At 40.8% G+C, this 16249-nt stretch overlaps 2 pseudogenes; one reads left to right on the forward strand and one right to left on the reverse strand.

Annotated features, from left to right (window-relative positions):
* Positions 1–3050: 3050 nt before the first annotated feature.
* Positions 3051–3169, reverse strand: LOC134944948 (5S ribosomal RNA; annotated as a pseudogene).
* Positions 3170–15821: 12652 nt separating this feature from the next.
* On the forward strand, positions 15822–15940 carry LOC134947109 (5S ribosomal RNA; annotated as a pseudogene).
* The last annotated feature ends 309 nt before the right edge of the window (positions 15941–16249 follow it).

The following is a 16249-nucleotide window of genomic DNA, read 5'->3' on the forward strand; positions in this document are numbered from 1 at the left end:
AGAAAAGTCGTCACCAAGCGAACAAAAGAAGGGATTGCGTTGTTCAAAGTTGATTAATATAACACATTTTTGGCCTATCATACTACCTATTAATCTTAGTGTCTAGTTTTAGTATTATTTTAAGTTTGTGATTTGTAGTTTTCCCAATAAAAGTAATTAACATTGAAAAATCATATTTTTTGCCTACTTTTACAAAACTGATCAAAGTGTGCAACCTCTAAATATTATCCAATCTTCTTGAAATTTGGCATATATATATCTTTTACATCATTAAGACTCGGGGCGTAAACAAAGTCTGCAAAAATTTTACATTTTATATTTTGCCTTACAAAATGAAACACCCTAGCGGTGGTATTCAGAACAGTCTTTAGATGGCACACCTACAGTATGTACCTGGACACGCTGAGATGTAAATAGTGGTATGGCCATTTAAGATCAGTCAGGGAGTCAGCTAGTACTGAGATGGGATTAGCACTTAGTCAATTACAGCTGGAGATACAGGAGCTTTACACAGACTGAGAGATAACAAAGCACTGACAGCTTACCAGTGCTGGGACTTGGAATTTATACCTCCTGCTCTCTGCTGACTGGTTGAGGGATTCACCTGATGAGGAAGTGATTCCAGATTGGGCCCAGGAAGGCCAGCTGACCAGGAACTGTCATGGCGACATGCATAGCTGGTTTTGCAGGGAACTCCGGTGTGGTGAGGCCTAGGGGGTTGCTAAGGCCACCGGATCCATCGACGCTGACAGCGGAACCACAGCATAGCGGCTGACCTTGCAGGATGCCATGAGACCGCACAGATGACGGAGCACACCAGGGCTTGTGGCGGAGGTAAGATAGAACGCGGCTTGGTATCGCTGAAAGCCTTCGTTTTGTGACACACATCTAATTTTTTTGTCTCAATTGTTTGATTTGGTTTTCTTCATCTAATTTTAGGACTTGTGTGAAAATCTGAGGTCATTTTAGGCCAAATTTAAGGAGAAATCTAGAAACTTCTGAAGGGTTCAGAAACTTTAAAGCACAGGTCCAATATATATATATATATATATATATATATATATATATATATATATCAAGCACCAAAAAAATGCCATAATACTGTGCCAATGCAAACAAGTAGAACCTCTTAGACAGTTCCTTGTTATTAAAAAACAGTGAAATGAAGGGACGTGGGATGAGGTAAATGGCTCAGGAGGCATTGGCTAGTACTAGAGCCGATATACACACAATATACATTGCCGTTTTCTAATTAATTGTGTTCTTACACACAACATGGTGGAACGCACAATACCGGAAGTGTGTTCCACCGCATCCATATTGAATACTTTTTGGCACCAAAAACTTAATTTTCACAAATCAGGACATATAATAGCCCTTATCACTATTTCTCCTTTCCATAATTCCAATATTTGTTTTCTTAATCCCTTCTATAGCATTCTATTAAAGTATTTACCAAGTAATTAGTCATTAAGGTTTTAAACCCCTTATACTCTCAAATTATAGGAGGAAGTGTAATCACCTAGGGGTATAAATACAGCGCCTGGCACATTCAGTAATCATTCACTGCTAAATTTGCAGGAGATCCACACCCTATACTGGTTGATAATTTTATCCAGATAAGTATATGCAGCACTTCTTGATCACTCCAGAAATAGGAATTTTGATTGTATAAGCATGCTGCATTACATCCACCTAATGTTAAACTTATAAAAGTACGATAATTATTTGAATGATTAAGTACATAAAGGATTGTTTATTACTCTTAGATATTTTGAGCCATATCCACATTGACGCTGTTGAAATACATATTTTAACTATACTTCTAGAAAGAATTTATCATTATTTTGTATGTAACCCTTTATTACCCTCGCTCTCATCTCTAGATCTTAATAATTTGAGAATTATCCATGTATGTATATATATATAATTATATACCAAACTCCAAAAGCCGGCACTCCGTGGAAAGCTTGCAATAACCTGCCAGGGTGCTCTCAAGGGGCCTGCCAACCCCCTCCAATACTCTCCAAGAAGCAGAGGCACTCTCGGACTTCAAACTGAATAAAAGATTGTGGTGATTTATTCATTGTTTCGGGGTACTGCCCCCGTCATCAGGGGGTCCTGATGACGGGGGGCAGTACCATGAAACGTTGACTAGACCCTATAGACCCATGTGGAGCCATAATAATCATTTGGAGGAAGTACTCCACTAGTTCTTACCAATTTATCTTATCTTTCTTGGTATGTACGGTATCTATTTTAAATTATGTTCTTTTGATGGTTGAATTGAATCAACCCTAGTTCTAATATTCTGCATTTTTAATTCTTGTAGAACAATTTTTTTTAAATTCTCTTCTCTGTACCAAGTTGTATTTGCTATTGCCTATATTTAACGTGGAAATTACATGCTCACATATTGGTCAGTGATGTGGGGTGAGGCAGGCGAAGCAGAGCCTTTCCTGTCATTCTAACATTTACCAAAGAAGGGAGAGAACAGAAGGCTCTTGTGTGGGCGCACTCTTTACTGATTGAAATAACTTTCGATGATTATCAAATCATAAGAAATGCTGATAAAACATAACTTTATTAGGATATTCCTTAAAATAAATGTGATTGCCCATTGCACAAAGTTTGATCCAAAATGAGTTCCGTGCACATTGGATAGAAATTGAGAAGGTATATGAAAATATATAAAATGTTCTGGTCCTGTCTCAGGAAGTGAGATAAGAAAGGATGTAGACGCTTCAGAGTCTTACACCCATTTCAACCCGACCAGTACAGACAATCTGTATTAATGAAACCATAGTGTGGTCAATTAAATATTAACGTCTGTGTAGTCAGGGTCAGAATAATTGACGAGACAGTACAGAGTTCATGCCGGTTGTCAGAAAAATGCACAAATATTTTAGAAATCTATTACACAAAGGGCTACGATTGGTCCTTTAGGATAGACTATATGCAGTAACAAAAAAAAGGTTGTTGAGAAATTAAAGACAAGTGGTGATGCTGCTGTTGATGTCACATACCACACATCATGTAAAATTATTGGTACTCTACAACACTGGGTATTCCCTGTGAGTCTCCTCCTCAAGTACTGACCCAGCCCAACACTGTTTCGCTTCCAAGATCAGACGAGATCGGGCATTAGCAGTGTGGTTTGATAGTAGAGAAAGTGGGTCAGACTCCAATGAGAGTGCACCTATATAAGAGAGTGTGACAGTTTGATCACAAGAGTACAGGTGTGGATCTGCTTTCTACGTTAGGCAGGATGCATCAAATCCCACATCTGTGGTATTGTGCCCCTGGATCATAGATGAGAGTCCACAGAAATGAAAAGAGATGAAAAATAGAGGCCTCACAAATTATTTGTGACATATAATGAGATACTCCCAAAAATTATGTATATATATATAAATGGACTGGAGAAGTTACTGCAATAAGGTCTGTGGTTATACACATCCGTGACACAAGGGTAGTTAAGAAGTACTTTCGTATCAACTGTACCATATGCCTGTACACCTATGAGAGAGGCCAGTGTTATTACAGTGGCCGTGTGGATGACCAAAAACCAGAGAGGACATTCATTAGATGCTGGCTATGATTATGTCTACCAGAGCTCCCTGGAATTGAAGATACTTGTCAGAGGACAAGAGGATAAGTTATTGCACATAGGTCATCAAACATAAAACATAAACATTAACACTGTAGCCTGAATGTATCCATTAATAAGAGTGCACTTTCTGAAGCTGCAGCTGAAAAGGACGGACCCGTTAAGCTCAGGGCAGCAGTACCACTAAATGTAGAGTAGATATCAAGGTATTGAATCTCTAGGTATGGCAAGTGCAAAACGTACATATAATTGTACCCACAATCCAAAATATAATGTACTGTACTGCGGCTAGAGGCAGCGGACCCGCTGCAGCCAGACACTGTAACACTGATTAGAAGTAGATCATTGGTGTCAATGCACATAACCTGAATGCATTCAGTGATAGAAGTGCAATTTCAAGTGCTGCGGCTGGAGCCGGGAAATGGATGTATCTGACCTGAGTATATTCAGAAAATGAAGGTGCAATTTCATGTGCTGTGGCTGGAACCGGTGGACCCGCTGTGACTGGAATGGAAAACACGTTTCGCCCCGCAGGGCTTGTTCACTTCCTGGGTCTAGGTGCGGGTAGCTAGAGAGTTTAAAAATGCCTCCCTTGGAGGCACGAGCCAATCATAGCCCGAGGGTTGATTGTATGGGAGGTGCACAGCGTATGTTTCCCTGTTGCTGTGCCGCTGACGTCAGCGGCTGGTGCCGATTAGGAATAGGAGGACCGAATCACGTGTCCGAAGTTAAACGGGCCATGTTGGAAAAGGGCAGAATATGCCCATAGTAGGAAAGTGAAACGGAGTTACATTGAGGCAGAATGCAAAAACGGCTGCAATAGTTAGTTTATAATGGATATGAGGATTAGATTAAATGAAAAATGTAGAGGTTGTTAATTGTAGATGTATGGCATAGCGTAGGCAAAACCGGATAATATGAACTTGGCCCCAGATATGGGATGTTTAGTCACTCCGTGGATATAAGGGAGAAATTGTCACTTATCCTTTTGAAGGGCAGCTATTGGGGAACTATGGGGTATATTTACTAAGATTCGTATTTTTCAGAATCATGTTCAAGTTCAATCACGACTGACATCGACAGTGTAAATCTGCAACTTTTTGAATTGATTACGACTCATTTACTAAGCAGTCGTATTCGTATTTTCCGTATCTTCCGATGTCGATGTCATTCGTGTTTTTTTGCTGCTGAATGCGGCCGCGTTTGCTATTTTGCGGCCGCGTTGTTGCGTTTTTTTTTACGACTGCGTCACAAGTCTGTTACGGCAGTGATTTGGAATTTGCGGCCGCGTTTTTACTCCTAAGTTTCGTTTACGTCACGCGGCCGTGATTGGTTGTATTCGTGAAGGAGGAGTGTCTGTGCATGTTACTATAAAAACGCCCCAAACACTCCGCACCTCGTGGGTTTAGCTAGTGGAGAGGAGAGAGGAAGGTGTATTTGGAGTTGGTGAGTTTGGTGGAGTTTTTGGTGGATTTGGAGAGGAGTTTAGTGATTGTTGAGTGCTGTACTGTGTGTGTTAGTAGTCTTGTGATCTTTGTAGTATTGTTTTTTCCCAGTTTGTAAACTTTTTTGTCCTTGTTTTTTTTTTTCAGTCTTTTGTCATTGTTTGTGAGTGAGTGAGCGTGTGTGTTGGCTGTGTGGTGTGTAGTAGGAGTAGTGGAGGAGTGTGTTTTGTGTTTTCATTTTTGTGTGTTTTATGTTGTTTGTCATGTCCGACTCAGAGGTCAGTGTGGTGGCGGAGGTTAGTGAGGTGGAGGCTGGTAGTGAGGTGGAGGCTGGTAGTGAGGTGGAGGGGGGTAGTGAGAGGGAGGAGGTTAGTGAGGAGGAGGAGGAGGGGGTGCCTGTTGCTGGATTTTCCAGTGATAGTGATGGTGTTGTGGCACCGCAGCCACGCACCACTACCAAGACTGGCAGGAATATAAAGTTCAGCTATGCTGAAAACATGGCGTTGGTGCGTGAGCTGATGAAGCACCATCGCCAATTGTTTGGTCAGGATGCTGCCAGGGTGTCCTCCCGCAGGAAGTCTGCCCTGTGGGGGCAAGTCATACTTGCTGTGAATAGTGAGGGTGTGGTGAGGCGGACAGAGGACACGTGCCGCAAGCGTTTCTATGATATTAAGCGGCGTGTCAAGGCCAAGATGGCCAAAGAGTCCAAATCTGCACGGAGAACCGGAGGTGGGCCACCTTTACGTGTAAGCTATCGGGACTGGGAGGAGCCTGTGCGGGCATTGATTCCTGGCGAAGTGGTGTCTGCTACTCATGTCCGGGATTCGGACCGACCCACGCAGGATGGTAAGTTTGTTTTGTAATATTGTTCTTAAAATGTCTGTAAAATTTAGTTAATTTCATTTTTAAAGTTTAAAGGATGATTTTTTTCTCACAAAACAGATTGCATGCCTATGCTCCCTTAAGGTGTGTTTGTGTTTTGAATGTTTTTTTTTCTTTTTTTGTTGCAATTTTTGGCGATAATGCTTGAACATGTGTGTTTGTTTAAAATCCACAAAAGGTTTTTGTTTTTTTAACAAACAGAAAAGCGGGGAAATTTTTAAAACATTACATTTTAAAAATATTTGCAAGTACTCAATCTCTGCAATATCTGAGACCAAAAACTTATTTTAAATAAATTTATTGTGTGCCACATCAAGTACATTTTGATATTCAACTCAAAATCATGAATGTAGAAGCTCTTAAGCTTAAAAATTTGTTTTAAACAAAACCATATAGATGCTTACAGTACATTAATGGTTTTCAGTGGGTCATTTTTCCAAAAACATGGTAATAATGTTGGGGTCACTTTTTCCACAGTCACACAGACCAGCCGCCCAGACAGGCCTCACACAAGTCAGGATGATGCCGGTATTGCAGGTAAGTCTTCACTGTAGTCACATATTCTGAAAACACATAGAAGTACAAAATATTAAGTTTAAATTTTGCACCTAGGTTCTGCTTCTGGAAGCCGACCTCCTGTAAGCCGCCCATCACAGGGCTTGGGCCACTTACCCAGGAGGCCAACTAAGACACGGCGTCTTGGCTCTGATTCCGCACCTCCATCATCCCCACCCAGGCGAAGACTTTCGGCAGTGTCACCCCAGCCACCACTGGCACTATTGTCGAGTTCGCAGAGTGATGAGGCCAGATCACCTCAGTTATCTGGTGAGTAAAAACATAAATTAAACACATAAGCAATAATATACACAGTACACTTAAGATGTTGTTAGTTGGTTTGGAGTTTACATGTTTTCCTCAACAATCAATGTGATGTAACGTCTTCAATTGCTCAAGGTGCTTTAATAAAATTAGATAAGGTCTTAGTGGATGGTCTAGACAACCTATTTGTATGAAAACAACAGATTTGAGGATACATTAAGCACACACACGTTCACATTTTTAAAAAAATATGAATAAAATTAAATGTTGGACCGAAATAAAAAAACCATTAGAGTGTTCACACATCGCCCCTGTCCAGTATGTAGATGGCTTACTTGCTCCGCTCCTCTGGACTATACAGGTAAGTAGTCTATATCGTGGTGAGGGGAGGGAATCTAACAGTGTAATGGTGTGGAGGGAAGTTAGTTAAGTGAGGAATATGCAAATTTGGCAATGTTTGCGCCTGTGTTGGTTTTTTAAAATATAAAAATTATAAATTGTTAACGTTGAGAAAAACAAGTGCTAATAATGCAAAAATGTAGTATTAGGAATGTATTAATGTGTTGCATTAGCCAGGCCAAATTAAAAAAAATTACAACATTGCATGTTGCCTACCCCATACAGAGCACAACTTGATGTCCGCCGAGGACCAGCAGGGACCAGAACAAGAGCCATCCTTCACACTGCAACTTACAGCTGTTGATCCAAGCATGCCAATACAGTTGCAGGATATACCCCAACCATCCATCAGTCCCCAACTGGCACAAGCTCCGCCCCCAAGCCAAATTCCTGGCGATTTTTGGGCCAGTTGGACAAGCCAACAGGCCCAAAGCAATGCCACCCTGACCCAACATACACAACACCTTGCCAGTCTGCCCCATCATCTACCGCGTATTAGTCGCAACTCGGGCAGACTGATAGTACAAGTAGGGAGAATGGCTACCTCAATGGAGCAAATTAGGGCTGAAAACAGCCAAATGAATGCACATTTATCCCGCATTATAGATGAGCAACAGCGACATCAGCAGGCACTCGTTCAGATCATTCAACACAATCAAGTGGTGAATGAGGCCTTATCCAGGATTGTAGCCAGCCACACTGCTACAAACACTCAGCTGATTGCCAGTTTAAATAATTTGAGCAGCAATATTGCTATGATGGGAGCTCAGCAAGTTACCTCCAGCTCGGGGACCACGACCCCTGTTCAAACGCCAGTAACCTCCCCTGTCCGGCGTTCCTCAAGAGCACGTGCCAGTGAGCCAGCACCCAGCACACACAAGCGAAAAAAATAACACCAATCTTTTTGTGCAAATAAATACAAAAATTTGTTAAAAAAAAACATTCCTGTGTCCGTCTCCAAAATTTTTTAAGCTGGTCTGTATGTATGTAGTTATGTTTTTCAAGGGTAATGACTGTAAATGTTTTGTTAGCATCAACTAAGCACAATGGACACACCACTATAAACAACAAACAGTAAGTAACAGAACACACAATAGAAAGTAGAGCAAAGTGTTTAGTGAAGGATAATTACAGCATAATAAAACTTACCTGTAAAATATCGCAGGATCACTTCTTGACGTACCTGCCTCCCTACAATTGTACTCACACTGTCACCAGATGTATCTAACTCCTCTGCTTGCTGACTGCTTTCTCCCTCACCATGTGCCAGATGTTGACTTAAACACAGATTATGGAGAAAACAGCAGCAGAACACAATCCGAGTCACCTTTGAGGGACTATACAACAAAAGGCCACCAGATTTATCCAGACACCGAAAACGTGACTTCAGCACCCCAAAACATCTTTCTATCACATTCCGCGTAGCCTTATGTGCATGATTATAACTGTGTTCAGCAGGAGAATCAGGTTGGGACAATGGAGTAAGGAGCCAAGAGTAGCAGCCGTAACCCCCATCACCTGAAAAACATATATAGTCAACATTAGGACATATGTTATATTATTCTATCACCTCCTCCAAAATCTAGGCTGTGGTTAAAAGACATACACACATAACATTTTCAACATACCCAACAGCCAGCCATCAGGCATTTGTCCCTCCTCAAATTTATCGAAGAGCGATGACTGACTGAGGATGAAGGAGTCATGGCTGGCACCAGGGTAACCTGCAACAACACTCATAATTTTTAAATTTGCATCACAGACCACCTGGACATTAGTTGATTGATCCATATGCCTATTAGTATATATATACTGGCGGCCCTTAGGTGATCTCAGCTGAACGTGTGTGCAATCTATGGCCCCCAGCACATTGGGCATGCCTGCAAGCTCATAGAAAGCTACCCTGACAGCACTCCACTCCGACTCCTCAGTAGGGAAGCAGATTGAGGCTTTAATGTGTGGCTCCAACACATCCAAAACCTGAGTGGACATTAAATAAGCTAAGGTGAGTGTCATGTTAGGTATTCTCTACAATACTGTGGTGTTTCAACTTACACAAGCAACACTTAGCCATAACCGCATATGTATTTTTAGACTCACCTGCATCAAAAATCTTGAAAAGGTGGGCTGTGAGATCCCAATGACGTCGCCTGCCACAGCCTGGAAGCTCCCAGTAGCCATAAAGTGTAACACAGCCAGGAGTTTGTGTAGGCCTGAGACAGAGCGAGAGCGTGCTGTCTCAGGGTCTATGCCCAGTTTGACAAGGTCATACAGGTGGAAAATGTTGTTTCTATTTAGGCGGAACATCTGTATGACCCTATCATCGGACAATGCATTTAAGTTTAAACGCCCTCTAAAAAAACGAGGCTGGCGCAGCCTCCGCGGTACCTGGACAACCTGTTGGCCATGTTCACTTACCTGGTCCTGATTCCTGGAAGCCTCATGGAGCAGTCTAACGTATCCCACAGCCAACAAAAAACCATTGCCACACACTACAGCCGCCATTTCAGAGTGAGAGTAGTTCAGAATGTGCCTGAAACACTTTTATAGGCCCAAAAAAACAGGTGTGAGTAATGGATAATTAAGTTCACATGTAAACGCGGTTTTCAAAGGCTGGCGCGTTTTTTTTTAGGAAAAAAATGCGAATCGTAATTTTTCGCGGCCGCGAAATCATTTTCGCGGCAGCAAATGCAATTACGAGTGGTTAGTAAATGACCGAGATTCATATCTAAACAGGCGTAATTTGACCGATGGTGTATTCATTCGTAATTTTGAACTTGGACTAGCAAAAAAATACGAATGACCTCATCACTGCCGTGATTAGTGTTTAGTAAATGACCGAGATGACACTTTGAAGAAAAAACGCCATCTCGGTCAAAATCGGGAGCTTAGTAAATATACCCCTATGTTGGAAAAGGAAAGGATTATAAAAATATATATATATATATATTAATTGGTGTGTGGCAGACCTCTTTCTGCAATTGCTCGGGGGCCATCTTGAAAAAGGGCAAATGTGCCCTTAACATATAACAGGAAGAATTAGTAATAAATAGAAAGGTGAAGAGGGTTTAGGCATGAGCATAATATACCCATGCAATTGGTATAAATTGTGTATATTGGATGAGGGATACTGGTTCTAGATAAGAGGAACCTATTGTTAATACTGAGACAGTTTATAATGTGCATTTACATAATAAAAAAGGGAATATGAGAGTATGCTAATATTTGGGTCGATGGTGGTTAAAATAGATATGAAAAAAATGTGATGAAAAAGGAGAAAGAAAAGCCAAAATGCATTGTGACAGCGAGAAGTAGAAGAACAGAGAGAGAAAAAAGGAAAGAAAAAAAGGGGGGATAAAGATATATTATGTTAAGAGGTGAAAAGCAATGATTGAGGGAAAATTGATCTAGAGATTAGATGGCGATTGCTAAACGTATGTATGTGCATGATATATTAAAAGTGAATGAATATGATACAGCATAGCTATATTAGTGAAAAAAAGGGGGAGGAAATAGTGTTATGGGGGAACAATCAGTGATGATGTATGAAATTATGTTAGACTAGTGGGATAGTTGGAAGGTGCTATTGTGAGAGTGAGTGTGCCTGTGCGTGGTGTATTACAGCCACATGTTGATAGAGCGGTGAGTACCTGGTGAAAAGAGATTATGATGCCTGATAGATAATTGTGGGATAATAGGAAAATGTGAGGGTGAATTACAAAGAGGTATAGGGATGGGAGCCAAGGGGGGAGGGGGGAGTGAAATATGGAAGGTGCTGAAAAAGAACTGTAAAAAAATAAATAAAATAAAAAACAACTGTAAAGAAGAACCGATTGGTTATTATGTATAAAAACCTTGTATATTGATAAGGAGAAGGAGAGATATCAGCAAATGAGGAAAAGAGACAGGAATTGAAAAAAAATGGTAATTAGAAATATTGGGTCATAGAAAAACTCCAAAGTTTATGTTCTCATTAAGTCCAGATGGTTTAAGGCTGCCTAACCGGAAGATCCATTCACTCTCTCGTTTCAATAAATCCTTGGTGATGTCTCCTCCACGAATCCCCAAATGAATACGATCAAGGCCAAAAACTTTCAGTTCTTTCGCTGATCCTTTGTGAACCGAATAAAAGTGTCTGGCAACCGAGGTGAGTTGTTTCATACGTGTGATGTCTTGTTGAGCATTTCTGATGTTGCCCATGTGTTCCACAATTCTCTCTTTTAGTTTCCTAGTGGTCATGCCTATATATTTTAAATCACAACTGCAGGTTATACAATAAATTACTGCCTGTGAGTTGCAATTGAAAAAATGTTGTATTCTCACCAGTTGTCCATATCTATCTGTGACCGTGTTTTTTTGTAACATCTGTGGACATGATTTGCAATGACCGCAAGGAAAAGAACCAGTTGTTGAAGGTTTTTTGGGGTTCGAGGTCAGAAGGTGACTGTGGACCAGTTGATCCTTAATATTCTTAGACCTCCGCCAACTCATCTGGACAGGGGTTTTCACAAATGGTAGAAGATCAGGATCCAACTGTAGTATCGGTAAATGCTTTGATACAGCATTCCTCAATATTTTCCATTCCGGGCAAAAGGTGCCAATAAATCTGATACTATCATCCTGTTTCTGAATCACTTTTTTCTTTCCAAAAATGAGATCTTCCCTTTTGACCATCTTCGTGGCTGAGTAGGCACGTTTAAGTGAACGTTTGCTGTACCCCCTATTTTGGAGGCGATTTGTTAATTCCCAAAGTATTTCTTGGACCAGGGAGGAGAAAGTGATTTCTCAATTTTTCTCCAAAATCTGCTCTACTTCGTCCTTGCCAAGAATTACCTTGTCTTCAAGGACCAATTCTTCCTACAAGTGAGAGGGACAGCAATGGGCGCAGCTTGTGCGCCCACGTATGCAAATCTCTTTCTAGGATGGTGGGAGCACTTCTTTGTCTACAACTCAGCTAATGAGAACTACACCACACACGTCACTCTGTGGCTTAGATATATCGATTATATATTTATCATTTGGAATGGTGACAGAGAACTCCTGATGGATTTCATTAAAATGCTGAATACCAATGATCTCAATATCTCACTTACACACACCATCAGCTCTGAGACTGTCCCCTTCCTGGATTTGAATATTTACAAATCTGACACGGGTTATCTGGCTACTGAATTATACCGTAAAGAGACAGCAACCAATAGCCTCCTCTTCCAGACCAGCTCACACTTCCCCCCAACCATTGAAAACATTCCGAAAGGGGAGTATTTAAGGTTGAGAAGGAACTGCTCGGAAGATCTAGTGTTCAAGAAAAAAAGTTGGGAATTAACAAATCGCCTCCAAAATAGGGGGTACAGCAAACGTTCACTTAAACGTGCCTACTCAGCCACGAAGATGGTCAAAAGGGAAGATCTCATTTTTGGAAAGAAAAAAGTGATTTCGAAACAGGATGATAGTATCAGATTTATTGGCACCTTTTGCCCGGAATGGAAAATATTGAGGAATGCTGTATCAAAGCATTTACCGATACTACAGTTGGATCCTGATCTTCTACCATTTGTGAAAACCCCTGTCCAGATGAGTTGGCGGAGGTCTAAGAATATTAAGGATCAACTGGTCCACAGTCACCTTCTGACCTCGAACCCCAAAAAACCTTCAACAACTGGTTCTTTTCCTTGCGGTCATTGCAAATCATGTCCACAGATGTTACAAAAAAACACGGTCACAGATAGATATGGACAACTGGTGAGAATACAACATTTTTTCAATTGCAACTCACAGGCAGTAATTTATTGCATAACCTGCAGTTGTGATTTAAAATATATAGGCATGACCACTAGGAAACTAAAAGAGAGAATTGTGGAACACATGGGCAACATCAGAAATGCTCAACAAGACATCACACGTATGAAACAACTCACCTCGGTTACCAGACACTTTTATTCGGTTCACAAAGGATCAGCGAAAGAACTGAAAGTTTTTGGCCTTGATTGTATTCATTTGGGGATTCGTGGAGGAGACATCACCAAGGAATTATTGAAACGAGAGAGTGAATGGATCTTCCGGTTAGGCAGCCTTAAACCATCTGGACTTAATGAGAACATAAACTTTGGAGTTTTTCTATGACCCAATATTTCTAATTACCATTTTTTTTCAATTCCTGTCTCTTTTTTCCTCATTTGCTGATATCTCTCCTTCTCCTTATCAATATACAAGGTTTTTATACATAATAACCAATCGGTTCTTCTTTACAGTTGTTTTTTATTTTATTTATTTTTTTACAGTTCTTTTTCAGCACCTTCCATATTTCACTCCCCCCTCCCCCCTTGGCTCCCATCCCTATACCTCTTTGTAATTCACCCTCACATTTTCCTATTATCCCACAATTATCTATCAGGCATCATAATCTCTTTTCACCAGGTACTCACCGCTCTATCAACATGTGGCTGTAATACACCACGCACAGGCACACTCACTCTCACAATAGCACCTTCCAACTATCCCACTAGTCTAACATAATTTCATACATCATCACTGATTGTTCCCCCATAACACTATTTCCTCCCCCTTTTTTTCACTAATATAGCTATGCTGTATCATATTCATTCACTTTTAATATATCATGCACATACATACGTTTAGCAATCGCCATCTAATCTCTAGATCAATTTTCCCTCAATCGTTGCTTTTCACCTCTTAACATAATATATCTTTATCCCCCCTTTTTTTCTTTCCTTTTTTCTCTCTCTGTTCTTCTACTTCTCGCTGTCACAATGCATTTTGGCTTTTCTTTCTCCTTTTTCATCACATTTTTTTCATATCTATTTTAACCACCATCGACCCAAATATTAGCATACTCTCATATTCCCTTTTTTATTATGTAAATGCACATTATAAACTGTCTCAGTATTAACAATAGGTTCCTCTTATCTAGAACCAGTATCCCTCATCCAATATACACAACTTATACCAATTGCATGGGTATATTATGCTCATGCCTAAACCCTCTTCACCTTTCTATTTATTACTAATTCTTCCTGTTATATGTTAAGGGCACATTTGCCCTTTTTCAAGATGGCCCCCGAGCAATTGCAGAAAGAGGTCTGCAACACACCAATTAATATATATATATATTTTTATAATCCTTTCCTTTTCCAACATAGTTCCCCAATTAGCTGCCCTTCAAAAGGATAAGTGCCAATTTCTCCCTTATATCCACGGAGTGACTAAACATCCCATATCTGGGGCCAAGTTCACTATTATCCGGTTTTGCCTACGCTATGCCATACATCTAAAATTAACAACCTCTACATTTTTCATTTAATCTAATCCTCATATCCATTATAAACTAACTATTGCAGCCGTTTTTGCATTCTGCCTCAATGTAACTCCGTTTCACTTTCCTACTATGGGCATATTCTGCCCTTTTCCAACATGGCCCGTTTAACTTCGGACACGTGATTCGGTCCTCCTATTCCTCATTGGCACCAGCCGCTGACGTCAGCGGCACAGCAACAGGGAAACATACGCTGTGCACCTCCCATACAATCAACCCTCGGGCTATGATTGGCTCGTGCCTCCAAGGGAGGCATTTTTAAACTCTCTAGCTACCCGCACCTAGACCCAGGAAGTGAACAAGCCCTGCGGGGTGAAACGCGTTTTCCATTCCAGTCACAGCGGGTCCACCGGTTCCAGCCGCAGCACATGAAATTGCACCTTCATTTTCTGAATATACTCAGGTCAGATACATCCATTTCCTGGCTCCAGCGAATCGCCAGCTCCAGCAGCAGCACTTGAAATTGCACTTCTATCACTGAATGCATTCAGGTTATGTGCACTGACACCAATGATCTACTTCTAATCAGTGTTACAGTGTCTGGCTGCAGCGGGTCCGCTGCCTCTAGCCGCAGTACAGTACATTATATTTTGGATTGTGGGTACACTTATATGTACGTTTTGCACTTGCCATACCTAGAGATTCAATACCTTGATATCTACTCTACATTTAGTGGTACTGCTGCCCTGAGCTTAACGGGTCCGTCCTTTTCAGCTGCAGCTTCAGAAAGTGCACTCTTATTAATGGATACATTCAGGCTACAGTGTTAATGTTTATGTTTGATGACCTATGTGCAATAACTTATCCTCTTGTCCTCTGACAAGTATCTTCAATTCCAGCGAGCTCTGGTAGACATAATCATAGCCAGCATCTAATGAATGTCCTCTCTGGTTTTTGGTCATCCACACGGCCACTGTAATAACACTGGCCTCTCTCATAGGTGTACAGGCATTTGGTACAGTTGATACGAAAGAACTTCTTAACTACCCTTGTGTCACGGATGTGTATAACCACAGACCTTGGGTATACTTCATTGCAGTAACTTCTCCAGTCTATATATATATATATATATATATATATATATATATATATATATACATACATAATTTTTGGGAATATCTCATTATATGTCACAAATAATTTGTAAGGTCTCTATTTTTCATCTCTTTTCATTTCTGTGGACTCTCATCTATGATCCAGGGGCACAATACCACAGATGTGGGATTTGATGCATCCTGCCTAACGTAGAAAGCAGATCCACACCTGTACTCTTGTGATCAAACTGTCACACTCTCTTATATAGGTGCACTCTCATTGGAGTCTGACCCACTTTCTCTACTATCAAACCACACTGCTAATGCCCGATCTCGTCCGATCTTGGAAGCGAAACAGTGTTGGGCTGGGTCAGTACTTGAGGAGGAGACTCACAAGGAATACCCAGTGTTGTAGAGTACCAATCATTTTACATTATGGGGCAGATGTATTAACCTGGAGAAGGCATAAGGAAGTGATAAACCAGTGATATGTGCAAGGTGATAAAGTCACAAGCAAATCAGCTCCAATATGTAAATGGACAGTTAGGATCTGATTGGCTGGTGCCTTTACCACCTTGCACATATATGTGTGGTATGTGACATCAACAGCAGCATCACCACTTGTCTTTAATTTCTCAACAACCTTTTTTTTGTTACTGCATATAGTCTATCCTAAAGGACCAATCGTAGCCCTTTGTGTAATAGATTTCTAAAATATTTGTGCATT

Source organism: Pseudophryne corroboree, chromosome 1 (assembly GCF_028390025.1).
Source record: "Pseudophryne corroboree isolate aPseCor3 chromosome 1, aPseCor3.hap2, whole genome shotgun sequence".
NCBI classification, from domain to species: Eukaryota; Metazoa; Chordata; class Amphibia; order Anura; family Myobatrachidae; genus Pseudophryne; species Pseudophryne corroboree.